The sequence below is a fragment of the Ostrea edulis genome, chromosome 4, assembly GCF_947568905.1.
Source record: "Ostrea edulis chromosome 4, xbOstEdul1.1, whole genome shotgun sequence".
In the NCBI taxonomy this organism is placed as follows: domain Eukaryota; kingdom Metazoa; phylum Mollusca; class Bivalvia; order Ostreida; family Ostreidae; genus Ostrea; species Ostrea edulis.
In genome coordinates, this window is record NC_079167.1 from 31,985,689 (window position 1) to 32,002,170 (window position 16,482).

Here is a 16,482-nt window from a genome sequence, read left to right on the forward strand (position 1 = left end):
TATTCACTTATGTACAAACAACACGCTCATTGTATTCACTTGTGTACAAACAACACGCTCATTATATTCACTTGTGTATAAACAACACGCTCATTGTATTCACTTGTGTACAAAATACACGCTCATTGTATTCACTTGTGTACACACAACACGCTCAACGTATTCACTTGTGTACACACAACACGCTCATTGTATTTACCTGTGTAGAAACAACACGCTCATTGTATTTACCTGTGTAGAAACAACACGCTCATTGTATTTACCTGTGTAGAAACAACACGCTCATTGTATTCACTTGGGACAAACAACACGCTCAACGTATTGACTTGTGTATGAAGAACACGCTAATTGCATTCACTAGTGTAAAAACAACACGCTCAACGTATTAACTTGTGTATAAACAACACGCTCATTGCATTCACTTGTGTACAAACAACACGCTCATTGCATTCACTTGTGTACAAACAGCACGTTCACGACGAGTACACGGTTGGAATACCTCGTATTTACTTCTTATCCACACGTTCACAGTGAGCACACAGTCCGACAAAGAGAGGTAATCAACTGTACTGTTTTCTAATAGTCATGTAAATCTGTTTTAGAATATAATATAATTAATAAACTTTTAAACCAATTATCAATATATTTTTCTGTATCCATAACATTTTCATTTCTTCTGAAATTTTTCTAAATTCTACTGTGTAAAATTGTAGTGCATTAATATTAATTGCTCTATTTGCGCTCGTAGATATCCTATACTGCTAAATTATTTGATTATCTGATATTTTAAACAAGACGAAGGCGTTTCATTTAAAATGCGTTTGGTTCTTTTATTTTCAGATATATACATGCGTCCATTCCATCACACTAAAGAAAATCATCTAAACAATAACGCACTTCTTATAAAATCATTGTGATCGTCGGCATAAAAGCAACGCTTCTCTGGTCATTAAATTCAAGGAAGGGCTACTTAACATCCGGAGCGTTTGATAGGAACGTATTTTATTTTATCACTGGTCGTTATTTTCAAGCTACATGTAAATGCAAACTAGGCACTTTCGTGATATCTGTAAATACAAAAAAAAAAATCATTTAAATATAGTAAATCATTTTAAAAAATCAATTATAGGACTTACAAATTATAAGCAAAACCTAAATTTAAAAGTCAAACCTGCTATTTGCTAAAATGTGATGTGGATAATGATACAGCTAATTCACATTCACAGAAAACAGAGGGATTGAAACAACAGGAAGTGTCTTCTACACCAAATAAAGAACAATTTGTCATTGGACACCGGGTAAAAGTATTCCTCAGATCCTCGACAACGCAACATTACTAGTGCTCTCCTTCATTTCATTGCTGGGGACCTCATGCCACTTTCCATTATTGAAAGTCACAATGCATGAGCTTTCGGCAAAAATATCCTGATTTGGGGGAAAACATTTCATCAACTAATGCAATTTAAAATGCTGAAACACTTTTCTAAATGAATGTTATGTATATATTTTCCTAATAAATAGTAATAGTATGCACTTCATCAAAACGTTTCTTGATAAAGTACTCAGATGTAATCATGATTACTTAGGAAAAAAAGTAATAATTTTTGTAACTTAATCAATTACTATCCAAGAGAGAAGTAATTTAATTGTAATCATGAAATTTCAAAGTAATGGAATTTAATCAATAGCTTTTCAAAGTAATTGATTTCATGTCTGATTCGTAATAAAGACAGATATGTCCTTTAAAATTCACTTCTTTGATGGTTTTTATCAGTACATGTACAGTGTATATTGACCGCTAAACGAATGAGGAAAGAACCAAACAAACAAACGTCAACAACACATTTTGACTAGTGACAAATGTGTCTTGCATGAAAGATCTTCGATTTATTAAAGATAGAATGAAGGACGTACACATGAAAATTTAATCTAACCTCAATGTCACCACTTAGACATGGAGTAAATGGAAATTGGTTTTGACATAAAATAAAAAGCTTCGATAGTTACATGTACATATTCATATCAAGTATTATTTAAGGAATGCCTTTAATTCTGGGGCAAGTTATACGAGTTATCCGCTTCACGGATTACAAAAAAGCGTAAACTGACCCAAACCAGGTTATACTCGTATAACTTGCCCCAGAAGTAAATTCGCGGATTAAAAAAAACCGTAAACTGACCCAAACCAGGTTATACTCGTATAACTTGCCCCAGAATTAAAGTCATTCCTTATAATTTAATACAAGAGACAAAGATGCTAAACTTCGTTTATCAAAATGTACATAAAGTCGGAAAAATACAAGTCAACTGAGCTGCGCAATGATTCACTTAGCAACGACACAAAGCGTCTCGATGTGAAGGTCGCCATCTTTAATCTTAGTTCTACGGAGCCTAGCCATTTATCAAAATATTGTATCGAAAGTGAAGTTTGTCATGATAGAAAATATGTGTAGACTATGCATGCAATGCGTATTTCGCTGTCCTTTATATAGAGATCGACTTTGAAGTCGCTCGTCTCCGACAGATTGAGAAAATACGGGAAATAGCATTGTTTATACATGTACCTACCCAAAATAAATCTTCAAATAGATCTATCAAAAAATGCAATAATTTGCGGCTTTAACTCTGTGAAAACTTCAGCTACATGAAAACTTACCCTTGTATGCAACGTTATCGGTAATAGTAAATCCGACACAAGAAAATATGTAAGCAAGTGACAAATTGCGATCCACATGTCAATGTGTCTGACGTCATGTGATAAAATGTGATGTATGAATTTTTGTTTGCTTTGTTGAAAGACGGATCAAGCAATGACCCCCCCCCCCCCCCCCCCCCAGTGAGAAATGTATTTCAAAATGAACAGGATAATGTTTACTTGGCAAATCATTAATTCGAATATAATATCTTTGTTTTAATCTATACATACAGAGTCAATGAGAAAACAACATGTGTATCAAACCGAAGTATCTTATTGTACATGTTGACTTTCTATTCCATAGTAGGCTGAAAACAGTGCTGCGATGTAAATTTAGAGAGAGAGAGAAAAATAGTTCCGGCTTCTGGTTGTCAAGGGGGTGTGCCCCCATGCCAAACCAGGTTATACAAAAATAACTTGCATTCCTCAATTGGAAATTGACCAATCGGAGACAAGGATACAATAAGAATTAAATTATATATATATAAATCGAGGGTAATTAAAATTTAGATTATTTCGATGCCTTTTATTCAATTTCACGTTCCAGCAAGAATATTTATTTCATATCGAGAATACATTTTTCGCTGACATCGATTCTTTGTAAAATAACAAGTCCATGCTCTGGACTCGGTTAATCCAGTATGGATTTCTTTATCACGTGATACAGAACACCTGATTTGGAGATTTCATTCAAAGGATCTTTTTTTAAAAAGGGTGTTTTACAGAGAAACAAACACTTCATATTCTACGGTAAAATGCTTTTTCAAGATATTCAACTTTTAGAAAAATAAAACAAATGATATAAAAACAGCACAAATTCCTCACCTTCTTTAAAACCTCGCACATTGTAAATATAAAGATGCATGGATCTCTGAATCGTAAATGGAAACTTACATATGTAAGTCACATGTTTCGGGAAAATATCTGTATCCATCTCCGTAGATGACGAATTTTGATATGCTTATATGGTAATTCCTTGTATATATACTGTTGCTAAGTGTTTCATATAGCATTTTCTTAAACTGGTCGGGTCAATTTTAATCTATATAGACATAAATATCTAAAGAAAAGTTTCTCTGGATTTTTTTCCCGATATAAGCACTCTAAATATTCAAACTTAATTACCCCTACAATAGTACCGGTATTTTGTTCTGGAAAACATAGAGAATATGTAACTCCAAATGAGCCCCCATTAACATACTATTCACCCCAGAATAAGAATTGATTCTGCAACGCCTCGAGAAAATCCCCATATTCAACTTTGATGCTTAAGATAACGAACGTGTTCTAGATGTATCTCTTGATTAATGAATCTTTGTCAGAATAACGTACAGTATATTTCACACTCAGTCTGATTTAACGATTCACTGTCTGCTGAATACTACACACAAATGTTTCCACTCACGTACAATAAGTGCACAATGTATCGAATTCGGATTTGATTGCAGAAGAGGCTTTGACCTATCTTTCAAGTTATCTCCATAACCTTAACTTGAAATCGTAAAGTTTTTCTCACATCAACAACATCAAAACGTATGACTTTTCTATACTTTACACGACCATTCCTCTTGATAAATTAAAGACTAGACTTTTTAACATTATAGACAGTTGCTTCTTAAACAGAAATGGAAATGGGAAATATTCATATCTAGTGATCAGTAACCCGAAAAAAAATTTGTTAAACACCACTCTGATTCCATGAACAAGTACTCTGAAGTTGAAATAAAAAATATGCTGCAGTTCCTTATTGACAATATCTGTGCAGTCTTTGGTAATTAGGTCTTCCAACAGTATGTTCCAATTCCCATGAGCACGAATTGTGCTGACAGTCTGTTGCAATTCCCATGGACACGAATTGTGCTCCGTTGTTAGCTGACCTGTTTTATATTCATATGAAGCAGAATTTATTCAAAACCTTCAACGTGAGAAGAAAAAATATCTTGCTGTGACCTTCAATGCGAGATTTACATATGTAGATATTCGACGTTTTATCTATTAATAATGCTAATTTTCATTCATATGTCGATTTGATATATCCCTGTAACTCGAAATAAAAGACACCACAGAGTCATCCACTTCTGCTTCTTATTTAAATATTTCATTGAAAATAGATATTAACGGCAAACTAACAACTCAACTTTTTGATAAACGGGGTGATTTCAGCTTCTCCATCGTCAGCTTCCCATATTTATGTAGCAATATTCCATTATTATCTGCATTTGGTATTTATATATCTCAACTGATTCGATACGCAAGAGCTTGTTCTGCGTATGATCAGTTTTCAAATCGAGGCAGGGTACTGACAAACAAGTTGAAGGTGCAGGGGTTTTAATAGTCTCATTTAAAGTCAGCATTTCGCAAAAGCTATGGTCGTTATAACAATTTAGTTTGCCAATACAACCTATCATTGGGTCAAATGCTGTCTGACTTGTTTCAAACCGATTGTTAGGCCGTTCTTGGCACACTAATTTTTGACTACAGATAACTCCGTTAACATGATCAATATATAGGGCTCACGGCGGGTGTGACCGGTCGACAGGGAATGCTTACTCCTCATAGGCACCTGTTCCCATCTCTGGTATATTGCTAAACTCTCTATTTTGTATTGCTTATAGGAGTTATGAGATTGATCACTGTTCGTTATCTTCACCTTTCATCCTAAATAATAACCAATAAAGCCGTATTCGGTAGCTCCAAATTAAATGTTCCTTATCTAATATAAATGATCTCTCACCGTATTGAAAATTAAATAAGGATTTTACGAATGCAATCTTAATCCGTCATGCTAAATAGTTGACGAAAGACAAAATGAACGATCGTTCTTAATTTCAAAATTTGAAACTCAGTTTTGCGATTGTGTTTAAAATTTGGTAGTTGTTGTCCAGTACGACAAATTAACGGCAAAATTATGAAGACACGTCGTTTCTTCTCGTCAAACACAATAATCGAAAACATAATGTACTATATAAATAAAGGAAACCAAGTACACTGCTATATTGTAAACATGGCCTGGTTTCTTGGACATTGTCAGGTAGTGTACGACCTAATTTCGGTAAAACGTTTTAAGTTATAATTATAAGGCGCAAACTTCCCAGAACAGTCCAGGACCATTCGATATCTGACATATTGGACAGTTTTCGACTTATTACTTACTTTCAAGATCTTTATCCTCACAAATATGTTCAATTAAAAACTTTTTTTGTGTTTATCCAGTGTGTTTGTACATATCAGTAATTGTTAATCAATTATGATAAAAAGTCGTAACAGTGACATCTATAATCACGGAAAAAATTAAGAACATCGAAAATATCAGATGAATATCGTATTTGAAAATTTATCGATGTGTCAGATCGTTGGTCTCGGGAGGGGTGTCCTTCGTTGAATGAGATGTATATAAGTAAAACAATTATAAATCTTCATAAAATGATAAATATGGGCCTAGTCAAAAACTATTATAAGTATAACTAACACTGAACACCTACACAATTTTATGCTTACATATCAATTTTATGCTGATCATGTTGTAAACCAATCGCAACTTGTTGTGTTGCCGGAAAGACTCGATAATGTGCAATTGGTTGTAGACTTCGTTCTGGAAATTTCCATAAGGCTTCTTCAATACTAAAATCACGGATTGAAGAAACAAACTGGCATATTTCATTTATTCAACAATTATCAAAACTTATTTCTTCTGTAAAATCAAAATCAAGAATCGATAAACAACGGATTAACTTCATATCGTATTAAATCTGAAGTTGTCATTTAAACTGACTTAGATCAGCCACCTTACTCTCAATTTTGCTATTTCAGGGTAGTTTATCGAAAACGAAAGTAGGTTTGTAATTACTGTTACGATATTTACTAATCAAGTAAGATTCTATTATAGCTTGCGGACTTCACCTCACATATGGAACAGGAACTCTGTAGCACGCGTTTCGGAGTTTATTGGCAAAATTTGTTAATTTATAAGTATAGATTGTCTGGAAATAAAACATACTCTCAGATATTGAAATTGAAGTATCGAAGAATGGATTCGTGATATAATTCAGACAAATTAGAGGTTATAGGCATGTACTTTCTTTGATTATGAAACATGTTTGTCTGTTTTAGTAACAGTTGTAACATTATTAAAATATCTTATCGTTGGCCAATATCCGAGTGGAAATTTTAGTCATTCTTTAGACATCCATGCAACATGAAGGGAACGTTTTTTCCAGTGGGTCTTTTCACGGTCTCGCGATTATTCTTATTTACTTCATACATATAGCCACTGAGGTTGAACTTGGTGGTTCCTTTGAGGCTTAGCTAGCTATATGTTTGATACATTGGAAGTGTCGTATTTACAGCCTCTAGATAAGGCGTTGAGTTGGAATCAATGCAATTTGCCTTGATAGCGCAAAACTGATTGGTAATGACAGAACTTTGGTTGTCTGTGATGCTACAAGTCTTGGTGGCTTTTCTGCTTCCATTCTTCTTTTAATGATTTACAAAAATGTATATCACAGCATATTCTCGAGAATGAGCTTACCTGGAAAAGAGACGTTGTGTTGGTCTTTCGATTACTGACTTGGCCTTACTGGTTTATATGTATCAGAATAACGATTTAATTCACCAATACAACCCATCCTTGGGTAAAATGCTGTCTGACGTGTTTCATACCAATTGACACCGTTCTTTACACACTGATTTTAATTACGAACAACTCCATTTACCTGATCAAGATATAGGGCTCACGGCGGGTGTGACCAGTCGACAGGGAATGCTTACTCCTCCTACCATAGGCACCTGATCCCACCTCTGATGTGTCCAAGGGTCCTTTTTTTGCCCAACTCTTAATTTTGTATTCCTTATAGGAGTTATGAGATCAGATCAGTGTTCGTTAGCTTTACCTTTTCATATAACGTTTATTAATGACTGTCTACAAAACGTTGTTGAATTCTTCGAGTCTTCTATGAACTTTAACAATCTACAAAATTTGTCGGGTTGTTAAATTACGAGTTCATAGAAGGCTTGGCGTCGCCTTCTCTTTTAAGGACTTAACAACCCAACAAGAGTATGTAGACAGTAACAAAACTAATAAATAGTAATGTGTTGAAGTAATGGGTTGAATTTCAAGGCCATGGTAAGCTAATACGAACATTTTCCAATCAATGATGACAGATGTGTTATTGGCAGTATCACAGCATCGCCTCAAGCCACGGTCCGCATGCATATAGCTCTCTCCAGAATTCGAGAGGATCGAACATTTTGGTCGTGGTTTGCGACGTTAGGGAATTTTAAGGGTAGCATTGTGTACATTTTCTGTCATTTTTATACTAAAAGAACGGAAGTTTCTGTGTGTATCTGAGCAAGAGGCCCATGGGCCACATCACGCACCTGAGTCACCTTGGCTAACTGTTGTGATTTTTAAAGGTTTTTATTTATCAATCTGTATTCCCAAGAAAAATTTTGACCCCATACTGTGGCCCCAACTTAGCCCAAAAGGATCACAACATAAATGTAAATGAATTCACATATCAAAGAAATGTTTCAACACCAATATGACTAACATGATCTTATGTTCTGCATAAGACCAAAGTCACGAGTTCATTGATCATGCATGGTTGATTAGACATAAAAAAAAATCTAAAACTACATGCATATACAAAATATTAAAACTCTATCTCAAATAGTTCAGGAGATATTGAATAGTTAATACTTTTATTAAAAGTAGGTCAAACTTCCAGGTCAAGGTCAACACCAAAGTACAAGAAGGTCTAGCCACAAAGAATGAATACACAAAATATGAAAACTTTATCTTCAATAGCTCAGGAAATAATGATTACGTCATGTAAATAAAAACATGGTACACATAATAAAGAATTTTGAGCTCTGTATCTCCCATGTACCTCGACAACTGGCATTCAAATTTTAGCGTCCCGTGGGGATCGGGGTTAGAATAAGTCCTCAGTACCCCTTGCTTGTCGTAAAAGGCGACTAAATGGGGCGGTCCTTCAGATGAGATCGCAAAAACCGAGGCCCTGTGTCACGATAAAGATCCCTTCCTGCTCGGCCATAAGCGCCGAGCACAGGTCTAAATTTTGCAGCCCTTCACCGGCAATGGTGACGTCTCCGTATGAGTGAAATATTCTCGAGAGGGACGTTAAACAATATTCAATCAATCAAATTTTTGCTGACTATTAGAAATACCATAATTAAGCATCGTAGACATTAAAAAGGGAAAATAAAATTTGAAAATTTTCAGCTTAAATCGTGTCCATGCCCCTTAAGAAGATTTGCTACACCCGAGAAATTTGATATGAATGAAAAGTGGAGGAAATGTACCACAATATTTTGAAATTGAAAACTTTAAAATTTACTTTCCTTAGTCAAGAAATAGTTTTAGTAGAGAGCAATTTGGAAAACAAATCAAAACGCCTTCTGGAATCGAACCCGCGATCTGAAGTTCAGCAGCCAACATGCTATCCTACTGAGTTGCTCAGCTAGGCAATTATATTTGAAAAGAATCGACAAATATTCCTGATATTTTTACTTTCATTCATGTTTAAAAAGGACGTCAGCCATTATGACGATGTAACATACATCCTTAAGCACGTGGTTGGTAATGAACATAAATAAATTATACCCCTTGCGAATTCACCATGATTATAGCAGTGCAATGCAGTGATTCATTTACAGGAATTGTACCCTCTCATAAATACACATTTTTGGATTGAAAAGTAACTTGATTATAAAAAGGTTACTTTGTGCTACATGCATTATGGCATATTGCAACATTCCCCTGTTAAACAGAACAAGTACCATGAAAAAAGATAAACGAACAGAGAGTGATCAATCTCATAAATCCTATGAAGAGTGTAAATTCAATAACGGGTCAAACACGAACCCCTGGAAACACTACAGGAATAATCACATACTTCAGAGGAGTAAGCATCCCCTGTCAACCGGTCACACATCCCTTGAGCAATATTTCTTGATCGAAAATGCAATTACCGTTTTGGAAACTTTCTGGATCCACCTATGCAGTGGTATATCAGAGGCATTATAATCTAAATTCGTCTCTACGTGTTGAAAAATAAATTAGTTAAATTCAAATTTTAATTCAGTTACATGAAAGGTGAAGAAAACGTAGAGTAATCAATCTCATAACTCCTATAAGCAATACAAAACAGAGAGTTGGGTAAACATGGATCCCTAGATATACCAGAAGTGGGATCCGGTGCCTAGGGGGAGTGAGCATCCCCTGCCAACAGGCTACACACAAAGCAATTTATGAGTCATTTAGAGATGGGATATTTTTAACAAGTTTGGTCGGTTGCTGGACGCACATTTAGCATAAGTATTATCTACATGTAGCCGTCAAACCGCGGGAAATAGAACTAACATTCTGCCCAGAATATATTTCAAAATGCATATTAGAATCTAACAAATACTTATCTTTTAAATTATGTTTTCCAGAACCTCGTCATTCCCTACGCATGTAAGCGGGAAAAAAATCTCGGCTGGACTTGTTTTGGAATGGTGTATTTTAAGTTCTCGGCTTACATTCGGTGCAAAAGTACATTTTCCCCTGGATTTCTCTCGGAGTTTTAAAAGATCATATTTTTTAATTACAAAAATTGATGGGGGCATCGCTGAATTTGGTTGTGTAGAATTATTTTCGATCATTTTTTCACACTATGTATTTTAAAGATTTCTTATAGTTTCCCCTGCTGATTACCGTCTTCCGTGGAAGGCGGCACATTTGGTTGAAATCACTTTCTGTTTCATGACTATGTATTTCCTCTCGATATAGGGATTTGGGGGAAATACATAATGTGAATATTTACAATATTTTCATTGGTTGAAATAAAAAAAAATTATTGATCGAAATGATGTTCTTTGCAATGAAGATAAGTTGGTGCTGATCGAATGTACATACAACGAAACAATCTTACAATATTTTCAATCCTAAAAAATGATAAAGCAAAAAGCATTGAAGCATTCTCTTTTAACGTTATTGTATCTTACTAAAACTATGCGTACAATGCATATGTAACCCACAGAAACTGAAATCACTACGGTACCCAAATGAATTGAAAGTTCATGTTTATATGATTTTTTATACAACCCCCATAGATTTAAGAAACATCGTTTCCAACTGTCAGTGTTTACTTCAATATCTTTTTCTTGGGAATAATGCACATTGAACATGATACACAGGTATATAATGTATAGCCCGGCCGTATGAATTTTAAGATTAAATTCTCTTTCATACCAAAGAGGTATAATAGTGCTTTTGCTGACGAAACGGCCGACTCAGAAATCTAAAAGGAAAACACCTGTTTCCAATAATAGACTGGCGTGTTATTTTTAAATATAAGGCCAACGTTTTCAATGGTTCGTTAGCCAAGATAAATAACTGCTGCAGTTTAGCATTACTGCCATTTATAGGAGTCGTTCGTTCATCAATAAACCATGTTCCTATGTGTAATGATGAACAGTACAATATTTTCATAGGTGCATTCATATCATACAACAACCCTTTTACAATGGGGTTACTTAGCTCACTGTCTTTTTCTGACATGGCTGCAGCACCTTTAATAGATTTCATCAGTTCATTTGCCTTTGGTTGATAATTCGAGTGTTTAGGTTTGCCTAAATATCAGTTGCTACATGAGTTTTTATATTTACTTTTGAGAAGTCAAATTGTATAACAGTTATTTTCCTCCCTTGACCTAGTTTTACTTATTACATGATGTGCATTTGTGTCCCCTTGTTTAGCTTTTCGTCAGCCACATTACGGTTTGAAAATCCTATTCACACAGGAACAGGTTAGTGTAAACAAACGGAACTATACAGTGATCTCAGAATAAATTCCTTTTCTTTAAGTCGTAACTTGCAAATATTGGAAGTTATGATGAAAATGGCTAATATTCGTTACAATATATGTATCACATAATGAAATTTATACCCAACCCCCCACCCCCTGATGAAAAGCAAAAAAAAAAAAAAAAATAGATTGGGAAAGTATTGGACTTGAACTCGGAATGTATGCTTTAAGTGTATGATTACCGATCACCTAAACCACTATGCCACCCAGGTATGTAAGTTTAAGGTTTCACATTTGACAGGCTGCTATATCTCAAGGTAAATTTTGAGAACGATTACTTCATATTTTAGCCATTTCCAACAAGAGGGCCACCTTAAACCAAATTTCCTCAAATGGACTTAAGTACAGTCATACACAAGTAAAACAATTTCAGTGTTTTATTTCTGGTTTAGGATGGCCTTTTACAACAGTTTGCATTTTTAAGGCCCATTACGTTACTCTATATAATCACGGTGATATTTATGCTTATCAAATAATGATACTATCTACATATAGATATATTTATTACGTAATTTGGGTAAACACATGTATAAACTGACATTGTATAGCAAAATATTTGTAAAAAATGATATTCAAGAACAAAGTATTTATGTAGGCGAAATTGTATACCAAGTGCGCTATATTTCTTTTCATAAAACCACGTTCTTGTGAACATTTTCATGTGACAATTTCCACGCCTTAAAGACTCTGTACCTTAACAAAGTATTCAAGCACATATCCTGAAAGCTAATGAAAATTTCATATGTGTGTAAAAAGTACTATGTACATGCGTTAACTTCCAGTACACAGATGCACGAAAAGGTGAAGATAACGAACAGTGATCAATCTCACAACTCCAATAAAGAATACAAAATAGAGAATTGGGCAAACACGGGCTCCTGGATATACTAGAGGTGAGATCAGGTGCCTAGCAGGAGTAAGCATCCCCTGTTAACCGGTCACACCCGCCATGAGCCCTATATCTTGACCAGGTAAACGAAGTAATCCGTATAGTCAAAATCAGTGTGCCAAGAACGGCCTAACAATCGGTGTGAAACACGTCAGACAGCATTCTATTTCAATGCATAGTATGCCTCTTTAATGTTTCTTTAAAAGATTGTTCGTAAAGACGGAGATATATTTATAAAATTGTTGCAGATTTGTCGCATTAGTTTGTCGAGTGTTCAACAATTATTGAACACATTATGATGTCCTTAATTTATCATGTAGAAATCAAAAGTATCCAATGGGAAAGACTGTGCATTTTAATTTTCATTAGGGACAGTTTTTTCATGTCGCGTCTTTGTATATTATTTTTTATCCTAGTTATTTATCCTGAAAAAAAAACAAAACCCTGCATGAAATTTGTCAGCACAATTTCATGGTTCGGAAGGCCGCGTTTAACAGTAGTTGCACATTGCGGTGTTGCTGTGGCCTGACCACTGTAATGCAATATGTAGTGGCAACAAATATCACTGTTTGAAATACACTCGTGAGAACTACTTAATGGATGTAAAATGACATTCGTTTTCTTTAAACTTCATACATTTCTATAGATGAAAATTTGATTGATTCCCAATGTATGACTCTTTGAATAGAGAGGGTTCAATTGCAGTTCATTTTACAGAAAGATAATGTACATGTGTAATGCGAGATATCGCCTTTTAATTTTCCACCACCAATGCTCAACATTAATTGCATAGGTAAGTCGATTAGCCATAGGATATCAAAAGTAATTAAAATGTCAGGTCGGAGGCGTCAAAGGTTAAAACTCGGTTCCTTTTGATTGGTGCTCTACTGAAGAAGAAAGAAACTGTGATGACCGATTGTTGCAATGACCGATACGAGCTATCCAAGCACACAACACCCATCAGTCATAATACGCATTGTACATGTTCACTTTTCGACAAGCCACACTATTGTTAATTTCCACAAATGTATTTTTTTAAATTTTGAAAAAAATGTACAAATTTTAAGGCAACCACTTAATACCCCTTCGCTCTGATTGGGGAAATATGGATGCGTTTGAATTGATTAAAAGTCAGAACCTGTTTCTGTTTAATGCAACGTACGAAAACTGCGGAAAAGTCTCGCGATAATTTGATATTTACAAACGATCAGACTGCACTCTGTGGGATCATTTTAAGATAGGAGAATATGGCAAATCCAAATCCCTATCTATTATTGAAGAAATAATGGCAACTAATAGATTTAACATTCTCCAGAAAAAAATGAAGCCAGCAATAACAAACAAAAAAAAAAACAAAAAAAAGAAGCTCTACCCCATCGTTCCTCCGCGACAAAAATACCTTTCTATCGTAAGCTATTCTAGTTTTGTAAAAAATAAAAATGACATTTTGAAAAACTTTTTTAAAAATACTTCAATTTACTATCTCGGCAAACATGTTATGGTTGATTTACTATGGGATTATCAAATTTAGACCACTGAAAACTTTGATTCACTGCATCAAAAACTTTTATGCCTTGATTTGATACTAGAGTTAATTTAATTTAATTATACACAGTAGTAAAAGCTTTGACAAGCTATAATGAAAATTAGATACTATACAATGTAGCTGTAGTGCTATTTTGTTCAGGTTCACACTAAATATAACCTCTGTATATAAAGGGGAGAAAACACACGAATCGTTCACTACCAGATAACGGGGCGAAGTGTGTGATACAAGGTTTTAATTTTACTTATCTTTGCATATACATATAGTAGCTCACAGCATTATCAGATGAAAATTGACATCGATTTACTGTATGGTGTATATACATGTACAACACGAGATGGACTCCTGAAGAGTTTGGGGTTCCTACAATAATCATGGACTTGTTAAAGACACCGCTAAAATACCCCTGACATTTTATAGATTGACTTATAACAATCTTATTAGGGTAAACACGTTGTACTGGAATCACCAGAGATGGGATCAGGTGCCTAGAAGGAGTAAGCATCCCCTGTCGACCGGTCACATCCGCTGTGAGCCCTATATCTTGATCAGGTAAACAGAGTAATCCCTAGTCCAAACCAATCAATGAAGAACGGTCTACATGTAACAATTGGTATGGAACATGTCGCACGGTATTCGACCTAATGACAGTTTGTATTTACTAATAAGATTACTATAAAGATCATAGAATTTGCGAAATACTGAAAAACCACAATAACATCAACTTACAGCGTATTTTTTATCCGATGACGTCCCATCATAATGTGAACTAGAACTGTCCTAATACTCCCCGCGGGGCATATAAGATGATGGGAAATATTTAATGCAAGCACATTGGATATTTTCACATTATCTACAGGACAATCAATGTGAATGCAGAAGTGTATATTCTACAGTACAGCAGTACATGAAATATTAAAAATATGCTTAATATAAACAATGAATACTATTTGGCACATTTTAGGCTGTATGATTGCAAATCCCTGGTCAACTCTTCTAGTCTTTAGTTTATATTCACTTTGTTAAAGATCATTATGTTATGCCAACTTTACTTTGTCATTGATTTTGTCAGTAAATAAATGACATTAGTATATATAGAAGATGTGCATAAAGTTTGAATGAAATATGTCCAGCAGTATTAGAAATAAACTTCGGACAAATTGCGTCTACGGACAAACGGATGGACGGACGGATGAGAAGAAATGTAGTTGAACTTCATTGTTGAACTTCTTTCCACTTCTTCAATTCCTGATTGACTTATGAGCGTAAATTGTGTCTATTACTACAAGTACAACCAAACCAGAAAATGTCCGTAACTTCCATAACTGTTTCAATGAAAATAGAAGATGCACAACTACATTATATATATAAGATGAGAATAAAGTTTGAATCAAATCTGTTCAACGGTATTAGAATTAAGCTCTGGACAAAGTGCGCAACCCCCAACATGAAAAGAAAATGTGCATAACTTCTATAACTGTTAAAATATTTCAATGAAAATAGGAGATGCACAACTACATAATATATAGAAGATGTGCATAAAGTTCGAATGAAATATGTCCAGCGGTATTAGAAATAAACTTCGGACAAATTGCGTCTACGGACAAACGGACGGACAAAGTGATTCCAGTATACCTCCCCAAACTTCGTTTGCGGGGGGTATAAAAATGAATAGAGACGGATGCATTAAAAAAAAAACAATAATCAGACATATTTATAACATGCAGATTAAGAAATTATTTGTATCTCCTCAATAATTTCAAATGTAAATTACATTTATTAAAGTGAAAAAGTTTTGTCAACATTGTATATGTACATCAATGAATTGTGGCTATGGGTGTTATGTTTTGTCATCAAAGTTTTTGTCGGCGTCAGCGGTGATGTCTCGCATCGACCGTCCTGGATAAAGCATATAAACTTAACGACATTTCAGTCTCAAAACACTATGGCTAAAATTAGGAAATTTCTATAATGTATAATTTGAATACCCGTATTCCATTTAAAGTTCACCGTGTGAAATAAATTTTGGAATTCATTATGATCAATTCTAGGGGGTCAAAACTCATCTTAAAAATTATTCAGTCGTTAAAGTCAAAAGTTTATGATGTTTTCGCCCACTCTTTAATAATCCTGTTGATGCCTTGAGTAAATACATTAAAGTGAATTAACCTTGCCAGTTAGAAAACAAATCTGTATCTTAATTGTGAAGTACGTCGATTTACTTTCTCATCTATGAATACTCCTAAAATCTGAACTTATATCGAATATAAATTGTAGAGCATGTTTGTTGATATTCATGAAATAAAACAAGATTCAATACTTTTTACATCATTTGTTTTCTGGATATTAATCTTAATATCTATTTTCTGAAAGTTTCTTTAACTTACTAAAGCAAATCAAAATCATCAAACGTTTCACTATCGTAATCTAAAGTTAACAGCACTTGTTCTGTTGCACTTTTCTACAGTAAGACAAATCAT